Source organism: Thermobia domestica, chromosome 7 (genome assembly GCF_964235325.1).
Source record: "Thermobia domestica chromosome 7, izTheDome1.hap1.1, whole genome shotgun sequence".
Lineage (NCBI taxonomy): Eukaryota > Metazoa > Arthropoda > Insecta > Zygentoma > Lepismatidae > Thermobia > Thermobia domestica.
In genome coordinates, this window is record NC_137460.1 from 98,410,946 (window position 1) to 98,428,384 (window position 17,439).

The following is a 17,439-nucleotide window of genomic DNA, read 5'->3' on the forward strand; positions in this document are numbered from 1 at the left end:
AGCTGATTATTCAGCACTTTTTTTAGATGGTGGGTAACAAGGAACTTGGAAAACTTTTTTCTTCCTTGGTAAGCTGATTCTTACTTTGATATTATCTCTTCTTCGTCTGGTTTATACTCTCCCTTTTCCTCTATCAGTGCGATGATTCAAAATGGCCAAACATGCTCTTTCTTCTATTTTCTATTTTCGTCATAATTCGTTGTCTTTCATAATTTTCTTTAGTACGTCTTCATCCATTAATACCGCTAATTGCTATGGAGTCTGTTCTACAGAATTAATTTAAAATTAATTGTATGGCTTTACTCTATTCTACTTGAATATTTTTCTTCTGTACCATATGGCAGCTCATGATGGTTAAATCTTACGTCAAATATTTAGATACTGGCCGGGAAACTTTGGACATAATTCGCTAAACGCATATCCATTAACCATAAAACTGTGAGTCACGCAGTGACGAGAGACACAATTAAAATTTATGTAGCAAAGCAAAATTTGTGTAGTATTTTGGTCCATGACCCTAGAGTTTTACTACACACGAAGTATCACAACAATGTCTTGCTTATTTAAAACGGAACATTTTTTCCTGCAGGTACAAATGACTCGAATTTAAAAATTGGTCCTTCTTCGTTTATTTTGAATGGCATACATAAAGTGCAAAGACATGGTAATTAGTCACCGCTTGTACAAAAGTGAGTGTGCAAAACTTTAAAATAGCCCATTCTCTGGGTGACACAAAAATGTACAAAATAGCACCACAACTAAATAGGCCACTCAAATTTATTCTTTCGTTTGTTTGAATTCTCCAGATAGGTATAAAATACTGAATTTCTTAAAATGTTCCTTTTTCGGGTTGACAAAAACACAGGTCACTCAAATTTATCCTTTTGTTTGTTTAAAAAATACGAAAGGTATAAAATTCTTACTTAATTAAAAATGTATTTTTTGCTTTTCCTCGTAGGGACAAAATTTAATACTCCAGCTAAATTTATTCCTTCGTTTATATGAATAGTGCCAAAGCTGTAATGGCCGTTCACTCTTCCCAGTTGGTACAAAAATAGTCCACCCAAAATATATTCATTTTCCATTTCTTTCAGGTTTGTTAAAACTTAACACACCATCCAATTTCATTTCTTCGTTTATTTGCATGGTAAAAATGGTATAGAAATTCGGAGTTAGTTAAAATGAAACTTCTGGTTGACACAAAAAACAGTGCACTTAAATCTATTGGTTTGTTTATTTGAGTAGTACAAAAATACATAAATTCTGGGCTAGTTAAACTGATACTTTTTCACCTTTTCTGGTTAGTACAAATATATTACTTTGTTTATTTAAATAGTTAAAATGGTAAAAATGCTCAGCTAGTTAAAATGCTCCTTCTACGCGTTTTATAGGTTAGTACAAATTTATTTCTTCATTAGTTTAATAAGTACAGAAGGTATAAAATTCTTAGCTAGTTAAAATGGACATTCTTCGTATTTTGCAAGTTCCTACAAAATTTAATAGCCCGCTTGGATTTATTGTTTCATTTATTTCACTAGTAGGCTACAAAATGATATAAAATTTTGAATTATTTAAAATAGACATTCTTCGGTTTTTTCTGGTTGGTACAAAACTAAATACAAAAGCTAAAGTACCCTCAATATATTCAAATAGTACAAGAAGGTGTAAAATGCTGAGATAGTTAAAATGAACCTTCTTCACCTTTTTCTGCTTGGCACGAAATTGAATTAGCCATTCATATTTATTCCTTCGTTTATTTGGAAAATACAAAAGCTATAATGTCCGTTCACTTTTTCCAGTTGGTACAAAGTGAAATAGTACATCCAAATTTTATTCATGCTTCACTTTTTTCTGGTTGCCACAAAACTATACTCTCCATCCAAATTAATTTCTTCGTTTATTTGAATGGTGCAAATTGATTTAGAAATTCTGAGTTATTTAAAATAAACCTTCTTCTGGTTGAGACAAAGAGTAGAGCACTCATATTTATTTCTTCGTTTATTTTAATAGAACAAATAGGTGCCGAAATTCTGAGATGGCTAAAATGGCATTTCCTGTTGGTATAAAAAGTAGAACACCTAACATTTTCTTTCGTTTATTTAAGTAGTACAAGAGGTACATAAATTCTGAGCTAGTTAAAATGGTCCTTTTTCACTTTTTGGTTACTACAAATTGATTCTATTTTGTATTTAAATAGTACAAAATGCTATAAAATACTCAGCTAGTTAAAATGGTTTTTTATCGGTTTTTCTATTTAGTAAATATATATACCTTTCCTTATTTGAGTAGTACAAAATGATATAAAAATCTGAGTTAGTTAAAATGGTTCCTCTTCTTTTCCTTTTACGGTTAGCACAAAACTAAATTGACTACTCAAATTTATTTCTTCGTTTGTTTAAATAGTGCAAAAGAGATGAGATACACAGATATTTAAAAATGGCTCTTCTTTTGTTTTCCCTACTTGGTACAAAAAGTAGAGCACCCAACTTTATTATTTCGTTTATTTGGATACTGCAAATAGTTCATAAATTTTGCGATACTTATAATGATCTTTTTCGCATTTTCTTAATGGTTACTACAAATGATTTTTTTTATTTTAATAGTAGATAATGGTATAAAACACTGAGCTAGTTAAAATGGTCTTTCCTCTGTTTTCTTCTGGGTGGTACAAATATTGTGCACCTAAATGTATTATTTCGTTTAAGTAGTACCAATTATCCTTAAATTCTGAGCTGGTTAAAATTGCATTTCTCGTTGGCACAGAATTGAATAGGTCACAAAGATTTATCCCTTTGTTTTTTTCAAATAGTACAAGATGATATAAAGTTCTCAGCTAGTTAAAATTTCATATTTTTGCTTTTACCCGTTTTCTAAAGAAGTATATAGGAGACCCAAATTTATTCACTTTTCACATTTTTGCTTGGTAGAAAATTGAATAAGTCACACAAATTTATACGTCGATCCGCTTAGAAGTTATTAGGGCATAACTATCTGACCTTTGACCTCGATGATCAGCACTTTTGGAACATGTATTAGTTGATGACCTGTAACTAAATGTAGAAAGAACATTTCAATATGTTGCTCCGTTTACGATCTTTGACCTTTGATCTGGATGGTCAGTACTTTTGGGATGCTGTAGTAGTTTCTGACCTAGTAATAAATGTGGCAGCACCAACGCAATATGTTGCACCATTTACAAGGTATTTGAGTTTAAATATTTGACCTTTGACCTCGATGATCAGTACTTTTGGTACATATAGCAATTGATGACCTGTTACTACGTGAGGAAATAGCATCTCCATATGTGGCTTTGTTTACGAGTTATTCGCCTTTAAATTTTGACTTTTATCTCCATGGTCAATATTTTTGGGATATGTAGAACTTGATCACCTTTAAGTAAACCTGGAAACATCATCTCAATATGTGACTTCATTTACAAGTAATTAAATTTAAATATTTGACCTTTGACTTCGATTATCAGTACTTTTGGGACACGTAGTACTTGATGACCTGTTACTAACTATTGGAACTCCACCTCAATATTTGACTCCGTCTACGAGTCATTCGGGGTTAAATTTTTCATTTTGACCTCGATGGTCAGTACTTTTGGGACATGTACTAATTGATCACCTGTTAGTAAATGTGGAAACACCACCTCAATACATTGCTCCGTTTACGATTTATTTGATCTTTTATTTTTCATCTCGATGCTCACTACTTTTCTTACATTTAGTAATTGATTACCTATTATTAAATAAGGAAGCATCACCTCAATATGTGGTTCTGTTTACAAGTTATTCGGGTTTAATTTTTTTACTTTTGACCTCGATAGTCAGTACTTTTGGGACACGTGGTTTTACATGAATGTTTGTGTAACTTCTGCTATGATACATAGGAGTTGATAAAATGAAACGAGTACATTCCTGCTATTGGTTCATATTCTCTGCTGTATTAAATAGGGTTGGAAAATCTGCTTATAATCTTACGTAAGTTGTGCTATTTTAAAATGGGGGTTGAAAAATGGGCTATACTCTTTTATACATAGGAGTGTTGCTAAAACAGGTGTCCGTAGTATTATGTAATTTCAGCTGTTTATAGGGTTTGAAAAATTAACCATTATTTTTGTCGAGTTGGTTTTAGTTTAGCGTCCCTTTCAGCAGCGAGGCTATATGAGACGTGGACCTACTGATTAACGTGGAATCCGAACCACATGAGCTCCCGCCCGGAATCGAACCCGGGTCTCCCACGCCAAAGGCTCGTACGCTAACCGCTTAGCCACGGAGGAGCTCACCATTCTTTTTTATTAGCTCTGATATGTTAAATAGTGTTTAAAAAATCGGCCATACATTTTTATTTGCTCTCCTACGTGTTAGTCGTCTGTTATGTTAAAATAGGGTTGAAAAAGGTGGTACTAAACGAGAACAAAAACACCTCTAAAAAGTGGTCATAAAGGAGTACTGATTTTGAGGTTGTTTTATTTTCCATGGTTAGATGGTACGTGGGACATGGCTTATCGTGCAGCACTGGACTATCGAGTACTTCCTATCAGGTGGGACCTGGATTGGCCTCTTATGGCCCAGATCGGGAATTTTTCCACAAGTTTCTTACGCCATACCATAAACAGATCTGTAATTTTTCTCTCTATCATGAACCATTCTGGAGATACCGACGCAACAAAGTCAAACAAACCAGATATGGCATTCTGTTAAATGATGCTAAAGAATTGTAAACGTTGGAGCAATTGGTCAATAAATATCCATGTGAAGCGAAGATTAACAGAAGAACACTTCCTTTATTGATGAATTTGCTTGATGTATGCGCTGTGCAGCCTATGTCGTCTGGAGTACGTTACATCCTCATCGTAATACTTCCAGAAAGGACTTTCTTACTGCAAAAGCAGAAAGTCACATACAGCCACATATTGACTGTAGAAGTGCTGTATGATTTCCAAAATCAATCCAGTCCGCTGTTGTTGAGTTCGAAAACAGTGATCTAACGCATGTTAGGATCGTAGTTGGAGAAAGAAAGAAGAAAAGATGTTACGTTGTGTTCGAAAAGGACATGCAAGGTCAAACTTGCACGACCTGCCAAAAGCATGTGTGATCTGAACATTCAGTTGTATTTAGGTACTGCAAAAAATGAAAATCAATAAACAAGGGAAACGAAGAATGTCTTTCTTAGTTCCGGAAAATTACGATATGTTTCAAAACAAACAAGTTTATTACTTGTATTGTTTCTGAAAGCTTAAAGTATTTTGTAAAATAATTTTTTAATAAAATCATAGTATAAAAAATTTGTTTCCTATTAAAATTTTGCATTACTCTATCTTCATTTTTCAAATAATAATAATAATAATAATAATAATTTGAATTGCTACCAAAATTTTACTTTTGATGGCAACACTGACTAGCTTGCAAATTCCCCAGGAGTACGTAGGTTTTGTATGATCTGTAAGAGGCATTCAAAAATGAACGAAATTACACTCCGCAACATTATGTAAGGTGTGATAATATGTTACGAACCGTGTGAGTCCATTGTACTCACCTTGGATGTTTATTTTAGGAATATATGTTGGCCCTTGCAGGGTTAGAGAATAGATCTTCAACGCATTACCTCATTCAATATTCTTGGATAAAGTTGTGAGTTCTAGAACTCGATATTCTTAGTTTTACTTCTGTTATATCGACTTACAAGAACCGATATGATCATACTGCATAGTTCGACTACAGAGAAAACTCAAAAGAAAAAATGCAAAAAACATATTCGAAGTTAAAACTTCTAACAATCAGAAACCAAAAAATCATACCTATATCCCAAGCTTAAAACAAGAATTCAATGCAGTTTTATTATATAATTTCAGAACCACTTCTTAACATTTAATTACGTAACACAGCTTCAAGTGTACCAATAAAACATAAATCAAAAATCGAACTCATGACATTTTTTTACCGTAAGACATATTCCTCAGTAAACAATAATGCTAAAATAGGTTTGAATACTTTTTTTGAAAATGATTTTGTAATTTGAAATACGATATAAGATTCAAGACTGACGTACAAAGAAACGTAGTCGTAAACAAACTGCAAAACAAACTTTAGTGAGCATAGAACTAAAATATTCTAGAAGAAATTAATCAAGTAAGGACATGGATATAGAACCTGTTTGGTAAATATAAAAATATCACTCAGACGTTTATCAATGTATTTTCTTTATATAGAGAATGTATGGTAAAATTCAGCGTACCCCAAAAAACAACTGGCTATAAATATCTGTTTCCTACCAACCTAATTGATGGTTATAAGGACTTGATTGATATTCATTAAATAATAAATATAGTGTTTAAGACCCATGAGGCCATATGGCAAAATCTTTCTACAATATATACATGAAGATCACTGAAAAGTGTCTTCCAACAAAGACGTCATCTATTGATAACAAAGGTAGCTAGCAAACTAAGAGTACAATTTCCAACATATTGTTAAATTCTTGTAGATGCAATTTACTCTAATCCTGTAATAAGCTAGTCTCGTGACAATGTAATAAAGGAAATGTAATCTATGTGAGAAGGAATTAAAATGGTTTCCTCTAAACCTTGACATAGTATGATGAGCTTAAAATTTTGCTGGCGTTTACTATTAAGGCAATGTTCTGGGGATTGCTGCCAGAGCGAATAGTGCTGTTCTGAGCTTTCGTTACCATACAGCGGTAGCATCTTCAGAGCTATAAGTTGGAGTGTGCTAGTCGTACAATTTATATTGTAGTTTTAAGTAATTGATGTGTTTCTATTGGTTGTTGTTATTGGCCAATGGCTTGTTCTGATGTTGCAGGTGGCAAAAGTTCTCTGATTTGCTGAAGGTTATTTTCGTACTGAGAAGCTGAAGCCGGATGATAACGTTGGTATCTGTTGATGGTGTTCTTGTGTGTAGGAATGAGTAGAGTTTCAAGTATTTTCCTGTGCCAGGACTCTTTGATTTTCTTTAGAGCTTCAATTTGGTCTCACATAGCCGTATAATTGTATTGTACGCCGTGTTCGGTTATTGCAGATTTTTCAGGTTGTTTCAGTCTGTTGTGTCGCTGGTGTTCTTTCATTGTCTTCTATATTACTTCCCGTTTCACCTATGTAAGCGCCGTTACATTCACAAGTTATCCTATTATTTAATCCTAATGGGTCTTTTGCGGTTGGTAATAAACTCTTCATCTTTGGTGGGAGGCAGTGTACCGTCTTGATGTTAAATTTCTTCAGTACTTTTGTTAGTTTTTTGGAGGTCTTTTCCATGTATGGAATAACACCAATATTTTTCTTGTCTGCCGTATTGTCCTCTTTTGTGGTGCAAAATCTTTTACTGTATTCTCGCATGGCTGTCTTGATCTGTTTCGACGAATATTCATTGAATTTGAATACTGTTTCCAGGCAAGATAGTTCTATGCTTATATTATCTGCATCTACTATTTGGCATGCTCTGTGTATTAGAGTATTTAACACCCCCATCTCCAGTGCATGATGATGAAAAATGACAATATAGGGCTGTGTGCGCGGGTTGCCTATAGATTGAGTGGCCTAGATTCCATCTAGTTTTTAGTATACGAGTACGTCCAAGAACGGGAGTCTTGCTTCTGTTTGTTTTCATCGCAAACTGAATGTTGAGTTCTATAGAATTATGATGCAGATATTCGACGAGTTCCTGTCTGCAATGTGGCCATAATGCCAATGTATCGTCTACATATCTGTAGAATACATTAGGTTTATATATTGCCGCTTCTAGTGCTTCCTGTTCAAAATGTTCCATATAGAAGTTCGTTATTACTGTAGAGAGGAGAATCCATTCAAAAACATCGCTTTGTTCACAGAAATTGTTGTGGTAACTGAAGGAGGTAGACGTCAGAGTGTGTTACAAGAGATATACTATATTCTTGTTGAAGTGCATTCGAGCAGTTTAATAGAATCTTCTATTGGTACCCTTGTGAAGAGAGAAAATACATCAAAACTCACGAGTATATCTTCTGTGTTTGTACTTATGCTATGTATTCATTCTACGAAATGCCTGAAGTTCCTGATATTGTGTGCACTCTCCTGTTAGCCTCTGTAGCAGTCCTGTTAATTTCTTGGCCAGGTTGTACTGGAGACCTCCTATGATGTTAACTTGAATACCAAGGAAACGTCTTTATTGTGTATCTTTGGAAGGCCATAAATCCTTGGTGGTATTGAACTAGAAGGTATAAGTTTCTTCTTTCCTTCTTCATTCTGACTGGACCTTTCCATTAATTTGGAGGTTTTCTTTTCGATGGCTTTGTTTGGATCTCTGCTATTTTTTTCTGTATTCTGGATCTTCCAGTGGGCATGTCAATTTTGAGTGCTAGTTTCCAAGTTGAGGATTACGGTCGCATTTTCCCTTTGTCTGCTGAAAATATTACCATGCTCCATCAATGCGACTCAATCTACAGGAAACCCACGCACACTGATCTCTACCACGATGGTATCAGTTTTCATGACTCTGCATTCAGACAGGGATGCTAAATACTTTAATACATAGAGCATTCCAAATAGTAGATGCCGATAATAAAAGCATAGAACTATCTAATCTGGATACAGTATTCAAATTCAATGGTTATTTGTCGAAGCAGGTCATATCAGCATTGAGAAAATGCAGTATGAGAAATTGCACCACAAAAAAGGACAATACGGCAGACAAGGAAAATATTGCAATTATTCCATACATGACAAACCATCCAACCAAATAAGAAGACTACTGAAGAAATTCAACATCAAGACGATACACTGTCTCCCACCGAAGATCAACAGTTTACTACCACCCGCAAAAGAAATATTCGCGTTGAAGACACGGGGCATCTATAGGATCACATGTGAATGTAACACCACTTACATAGGTGAAACGGGAAGGAATATTGAAGACAGAATGAAAGAACACGAGCGACATACCAGACTGAAACAACCTGAAAAATCTGCAAGAGCCCAGAGCTCTATACAATACAATCATACGGCTATGTGGAACCAAATTGAAGTTCAAAAGAGTAACAAACAGTTCTGGACAGGAAAATACATGAAAGTCTATTTATTCGTATTCACAAGCATTCCATCAACAGAGGCGAAGATATCATCTACCTGACATCCGGCTCCAGCTTTTCAGTACGAAAAGAAGCATCATCCAATCAGATAACATTTTGCCGGTAATATCAGAGCACGCCATTGGCCAATAACAACAACCAATAAAAATACAGCAATTCCCTAAGACTACAATATAAGCTTTACGACCAGCACATTTCAACTCATAGATCTGAATATACTACCGCTGTATCGTAAAGAAAGCTCAGCACAGCAACATTCACTCTGGCAGCAATCACTAGAACATAGTACTAACTTGACATAATATACTATAGTGAGACTTAAAAACTCCTTTGAAAAATTGAGTCGAGGAAATGAAAATATTGTAATGCATGTCTAAAGTATAACTAATTATTCAATACATCGAAGTTTTCTGTTTTACTTTACAGAACAACATGAAATACCAAACCATGGCCTACTCAGATAGTTCACTATTCAAGAACAATTCTCAAACCTTATTCTGTCAATTCATTGGTATTCACAATCCAGAATATTAAATTTGAGTGTCTACACACCCTTCCTCTTCTTCAGATGTCAACCATACTTTCATGGTTTGGAAGCATTCAAAGAAGCGATGAAAAGCAAACACTCCCATGAACTCAAGAGGTGAAAGAAGTTGTGCATGAGGGTTTAAAAACACAATTGGACCCATTGTTCCATGGGGTACAAGAATATGCCAAAAAGTAAAATATAGAGTATTATTCGCTAAATTATATATAAATAACACCCCCGTTTTCTTTGAGCTTTAAAAACGTTTGAAGGTTTCAATAGTAGAACACTATTTAGTATAAAATAACTAAACTAGACGCACTGAGCTTCAATATGGGCTAATATTCTTTAACTGCCAACAGTGTAAAAAGGAAAGTTTGAGCCTTGAAACTTAACTCCCCGAACCGCATTTTTATATCACCTAAAAGGACGCACTCAGATTTTATTTACTCCTTTTTCGTCCTAAAATTTTAATAAATATTGGCTGCAGCAGAATAGAATTAGTATCCACACATTGACATTCATGTGTAAGAAAGTAACAGAGGAATTCAATGAAAAGATGAAACTGGCAAATTTTTTAAACAGTCCACCTATGGAAGTAAGAAATATGCCCTAATAAAACATGGGTAGATAGTCTAATGGCAAAATAAAAAATAACAGTACGTATCGTTTTAGAGTGTGAAACTATGATTTTCAAACTATGCGAAATCAATGCTCAAACTTAAAGTAGTGCATCTATGTATACTAATTGCAAATATAGTAATAAGAATAAATATTTATCCAGTTTCTCGGACGTTGAATCCATATAAGAGCTATTACTACTTATCCATTACTGTTTTAGTTCTATTCTGTATTCCTATTCGAAATGCCTATTCGAAACGATTTTAAAAGGTTCAGAACTGAATAGAATCATATGCTTCATACGAAATTTTGTTGTTACATTATTGAGAGTGGACGAAAGGCAATAATTAAATCTTTTGCTCCTAATGTAATTATTTTATCTTATTAAACAACATTACTGAAAGTAATTGTATAATTATTATTACGTTTATTGAAAGCTAATTATAAAGAGCAAAAAATATTTTTTAATTCCGTTTGTTTTGTAGGTGTTATTTTCTTTGCACATAGTCATGATTATGTGCTCCAAAGCACAGCAATACATGCATTACATGTCTGGAACCGTACGGTAAAATTATTCGTTTGCCGCATGAAACTAAGGTTTCAATGTTGTCAATATCGTAGCTATTTTCGGGTTCACCTATAAATGGAAATACAATTGGTAATTTCCCTAGCCATATATTAAAACAGTGTGTAGTTCAATCGTGTTTAAATTCTATTATGTTCATAAATGCATAAAGTGAAACTTTATACCGAAAGAACAAAATTCTTACTAAATATGCATACTACTGGAGGCGATAATATCCTGGAGTATATTGTGTGAACCCACAAATCAACAGTTGTAGTCCCAAAGTTAAGCTTTCCCATCTGATCAGTGTGTTATTTTATTCCTCGTGTTCTTTCCTCACACCAAACACATAATATTTCAACGACAAATATCAGTGACTACTTTACCCCTTTGGAAAAAAAAGCCTAGTAGAGTGAAATAAACCCAGTTGTTCATACTTTTCCATTGAGCTTACTTGCCAAAGGCTCAGTTGACGATGCAGCTGACTTATCTACTAACGCCATAAAGGCTGTGGTTAAAGATTTTGTACATTTCCGTAAAAGGCTTTTTCAAAGTTCCCTCGTGGTTTCATGAGGAACTAAAGTGCAAATTCGCGACAAAAATAATTAAAGAAAGAGAAAGAAAAAACGCATGGAAGATTTGGAAGCATTTTCTAGTGATTATACTTATAAAAACTTTAGAGATATTAGAAGATATAGTAAATATCTTATGAAAAGAAGGCATGAGGGGGTACATTGAACACATCACAATCGATACAAGTAATAATCCTAGCCGTTACTGGACCCTAATAAACAATCGAAGAAATAGTTCTCGTATTCGGTCGGAACTGACTTACAAAAATCTTTGACAGGGTCAATAAAGAGACATGGAAAGTTGAATATTTTGCTAGTAGCTTTGCTTCATCCCCTCGCACATCTCTTTCCTTCTCCTACCCTCTTCAACCTGTTTGTTCTGAGTCTTTGTGTTTATCAATACCACACAGACGAAATACTTTCTCTTCTCTTGACATTGGCCCATAGCGCGACTTAAGGCCAGATAATATCTACACTTCTTTCTTACGCAGTCTTGCCAGTTTGCTTTCTCAACGCTATTCGCATTTACTAAAACTCAGTTTTCAGAAGACGTATTTCCCACCTGTTGGAAGAGAGCTAATATCATTCCTATTCATAATTCTGGTAAATATAAAAATGATATGTCCGTCTATCGACCTACTTCTTTATTTTCACCTCTCTCACTTGTCTCAGAAAAGATGATCAAAACAGGATCTTTGAATTTGTTGCTCCATTTATAAATTCTTCGCAAAACGGGTTTTGCCAGGTGGACAACCCCTCAGAAAATTCTCAGCTCGACATTTTGTATTTGAACCTGTCTAAGAATTTTGATTCTCTTCCGCACGATCTTCTTATATACAAACTCAGTTCTACATTCAATATACATGACAAATTACTTAGTTTTCCGGAAACTTAACTCAGTAATAGGACACAACGAGTTTTAGTTTCAGGTTACTTTGCTGACTTTATTCCCTTAACTTCTGGAGTTCCTCAAGGCAGTGTTCTGGGTCCACTTCTGTTACTATTATACATAGACGGTCTGACTTCTTTGCTTACAAACAGCTGTATCAATATTCTTCTATTCGCTGATGATTGCAAACTCTACAGACAAGTTCAATCCCAGAACGATGCTCTTGCTTTTCAAAATGATGCTTCAATTCTTCTCACCTGGTGTAACTCTCGAAAACTTTGATTAAACATAAAAAGGTGCTTTTATTACGATTTCTCTAAAAAAGGAACCTATAAATCACATTTCAAAAATTGGCTATAAGAACAAAATTTTGTCTTCCATTTTAGAGATCTTGGTGTTATCATTGACAGTAAGCTTACTTTTGTGGAACATACAAGCACAATATCTTGTACAATATCGTGCACAATATTTGTATCTTGGGCATTCGGCAGAAAAATTATACTTTATTTATTTTATAATGTGTAACTAAGAGCTAGATATACAGTCATCTTTGGGCTCTTCGAATTTGATCACATGGTTTCCGTCCACATTCTTTATTGATGTGCAACGCTGAAACTAGACGAGAAATAATTCTATAGATTCGTGGAGTATTATTTCTAATAACCAACTATTAATTTAAATATTTGACTCGTACTCGACAATATTATATGCATGCGCTTATATGCTTAATATTATTTTGTGTTCCAGGAATGGATATGCATATGGAGAAGAAGTAATGGATAATACATCGGTGAGAAGTCTTGACAAAGCAAAGTACAAAGCTCTTTTATTTATACCACTTGGGACCCAGGTAATCTATACACTTATATTCTATTTTAAAAGATTCCACTCCTCTTTTGCAATTTCTTATAATCAAGACTACCATTTTGTCTAGAATTACAGCACTACTAGAAATTTAAATACATTTTATCTTTAATCTTTATCAAGTATATTACTTCTAAATACTAATTGTGTTTCCAGAATAAAATGGCCATCCTCTCAGATCAGTCCTACACACAATTTCCTGATGCGTTAATTTGTATCACACTTTAATTCTATTATGTCAAAATATGTCATATCTATTTGTCATTATTTATAATTTTTTTAAAACATTCATAAAATATGTAAATAAATCAATCATAAATACGACTAAATGTATTACACCATACATTGCGATTCCTCTCTGAACAAATCTGTTTGACTCTGAAACGAATACGACCCAAACAGCTATATTAATCCAACACTAGCAATTCGTCTTACTGTCTTATAACACATTAATATTCTAATACGTTATGGTTATAAAAGTCGAAATTCGAATAAACAACACTACTGTACAAGATTTATTTTACATAATTAATTCATTCACTTTCGAATATGACACCAAGTTGTTTCGTTATAAACAATCGTTTATAAGGAGACGAAATACATTTCGAGTATGTGCTGTATAGCTTGATGTGAGTGTATACAATGAGGTGGCAGCAACACAAGCTTCTGACGATGTTTAAAGGTAACTTGCGGTGTCGCTGGAAAGTTTTTCTCAAGCTGTATTTCATTATGTAATCAGTTCAGATGATAGAAGGTAATATTCTAGTTTCCCATTCTTCTTCAAAATGCAATGTCTATTCAACGTTCATATTAATCAAAGAAGAGACCCATCCTACTTTTTCACAATAAAATGTCAGCGATTTCTGCATGACATATGTCATGTTCTTTTAATTTTAACAAGTGTAATATACGTCCCTTATACGGTAAGAATAAGATTTCTAGAAAACATTTGAAACTTTTGTACACTTTTTAGACGAAATATTTTTTTTCTAACTTAAAGTACTTTTCAATGGATTTCTACTTTGCTGAAACTACGCTGAAAAAACTCAAAAAATTGCTCTTAAAGAAATTTTCACGTCTCCGAAAAAAAAATGTTTTAAGAAATCCATACAAATCATTGTTCCAATTTTCAGTCAATCATCGACACCTTGAAATAGATACTCTTCTTTTGTCTACGTTATTTTGAAATATTACTTTCTTATATTCGAAACCGAGTAATATGCTCCGTTACATGAAAACTGTTCTCCAAGATGCGTGACCGTGAATCTGAATTATCCTACAGCAGATTTCAGATGGGAAGCGGCATGGCCTTGAGTTGGCTTTACGCGGCGTCCAATTGGCTTTGAGCGGTGTTGACAATTCGCGACAAGCAGTTCTGCATGCTGACTTCTCGCGCTACTGCGAATCTTGACAATAGCAGAGGCGCTTATTAGAAATATTGTATTAGCACATTAACTGCTCACTTTACGAAGTAGAGAAAAGAATTACGAACACATACGTGAAACCTACATCTTTTTATGACAACTGGTTGTCATGATACACGCTTTGAAAGGTTTCCATATAAAACAATTAGTAAAACGAGCGTTGAGTCCCGTCTAATTTCCAGTGGATTTTTCTTCGATTTGGAAATGGAATTCAACTTTTATTAAAGGATAATCAGGGGTGTAACCAACAGGTTGTTCTAGGAGAACATTACTTTCAGGGGGAGGAAAGCTTTTCACACATTAAAAACAGAACAAATGACCTCTTTCAGAATATGAAAGCATTTTAACTCACCATGTATACTATACACATATTATGTTTTCTCGATGCTACCTTAACAAAAGACGGATCTTGACAGTACTGAAGTTGAAAAGCGGATTGTAAGAGATAAATCAATAAGCTATTCATAAAAAAACAAATGCTGTTTCTAGCAGTCTGTTTATCCGACTTTGTGTTTATGTAGGTTAAAATACTAAAAGGAAAAAACTCGAAAAAATATCAACTCAGATATTATTATGCAATAATATAGTAGTGAGAGATCCTGGGGGGACTGAGGGAGCCAGGGCCCCTCATTTTATTTGTAAATGTGCAATATTAGGCATAATTTGAACGCAATTTGTCTTAAAATCATCATATATGCTTTCTGCATCTGAATGCACCCCCCCCCCAATTTATAGAGAAATCAGTGTCCTTGTAATTAGGTACAGAAACTGTATTGATGATGTTTTCTTTTTTTTAATCTTATTTTATTATAAACGTTCCTAATTTGCATTAACTATTAAATAAGTTTACTAAACATATACTAGATGAACCTCATTTCGGGGCTGGAAATAGTTTGGAAAGTCAAGGCCCTCTTTTCCCCCGTTTCTACACCCTTGAGAATAGTAAGCGATCGAATTAAATAACAAGCCTCTGCAATTTGATTCATATATATATATATATATATTCGATTCCCGGCGGGAGCTCATGTGGAAGAACAGAAGGTATGGGACATTCGTAATATTGTTTTGAAATTGCCTTCATGCAGGATTCTTCCCTATTCGACAGAAGAAACGCAGTATGATTTTTTTTCTTTGTTTCAATACCTTACGTATGTGTGGCCAATTACGTACTCCTTCTTTACTCCTCTAGCAGGGATGCAAAAGCACAAGGCGTCTGAATGGTGTCATAAATTATTGTAACCCAAAACAAACTCGACCATATCGTGTTGCTTACGAATCAGATGGATTGTTGTTGTGAGACCTACATCAAGTATAAGAGTATGTTATTATAGGAACAAACATGGAAGCAAAGGAGCTGATTGTGTGTGTAGGAACGCAACTTCTCTTCTTCTAGCATAAACAGAATTCATCAGTGTCTAGGTTGCTTTCTTTCGTGGTAGTTCATTTGTTCTCCAAAATTATAGTTGACAATGTCTTTAAGGAAACCGAGTACAAGTGCGGAATTTTCTTTAAAAAAAAAAGTGCTACGAAGTGAAGTTCGAAGAATTATTTTTTGTGTTTACAATTTTTGGAACTCATAATAAAAAAATTTACAAGAGTCAGATTCAGACAATGGCGAAATATTAATTGACATAGACGATAGTGAAAGTAGTGTTGAAGACGAACGTTTAGCAGTTCCACTGGAATAAGTTAATAGGTAGGTTATTCAGTTGCTATATATACTTCTAGGATACACAGCCAAAATCTTTGAGTTTGCTGGAATAGTATATTTAAATTGTGAATAATGTTGCCAATGTATGTGTAATAATCTCAACTAGAGGAAGAGCGAGAAGGGAAAGGGGAGTCCGAAATCCGGCAACACCGCGCGGAATATCGCACAGCATTGGCTACTGCCCGTGATGCTTTACATCTGAAAAACACAATAAAGTTAAATTAAGCCTTCTCCTGGTATCTATAATTATCCAACTTGTCTTATTATATGGTATTTCGTATTGTACATATACTATAAAAAGTCATGATTGTTCGTTTAACGTTTCAAATAAACCTATGTACGCCCCAGAACAGAATTATTAAGTGGTCTGTCTTCAAAATTTTAATTCCTAGTCAAAGAAAATTTATAACTGTTTACAGCATTCTTAATTCATGAATTGCAAAATTGTCTATATTGTTTGTCTTGTCTATACTCTCGGAAAAAATGAGCATCAGTTTTCTAAGCATAAATGGTCTTACAGCTCTGGTTAAAGGCGAGAAACAGTTCAAAACTGCTTTTTCCCGTTTGGTTCACTTTTCGTAAAATTCCACAGTATCCTCGGCCTAGAATCAATGAGCGAATTTATTCCATTTATATTACTATTTACTTAATTTATTCAATATTATCAGTTATACATCCAAAAGTTCTCTTTTGAATTTCTTTTGAATTACTCTGGGAGAAACACTTTGTAATCCATCTTTAATTTCTCATACTAGGATGCATGGTAAACACGTTTGTGGGTTCTACGTGTAATAGTTTCTGAGATTAGAGTAATGGCAGAAAATATATCAACTGCTCTATTAGTGTATATAACACCATTTAGAAAAACCGTGTTCTATTTAAAACGTACAGTGTAAGTAATACCAGGTTTTGATTAATTGATTTTGAGTTTAACGTCCGTTTCAGCAGCGAGGCTATATGAGACGTGGACCAACTGATTAACGTGGAATCCGAACCACATGGGCTCCCGCCGGGAATCAAACCCGGGTCTGCCACGCCAGAGGCGCGTATGCTAACCACTTAGCCACGGAGGAGCTCAATACCAGGTTTACACATAATTTTAAGATTCTATTCTTCAAGGGAGCTTATTTTTCACAACACTGCATTACCAGTACATCAGAATCCAAGAAGAAAATCTAAACAA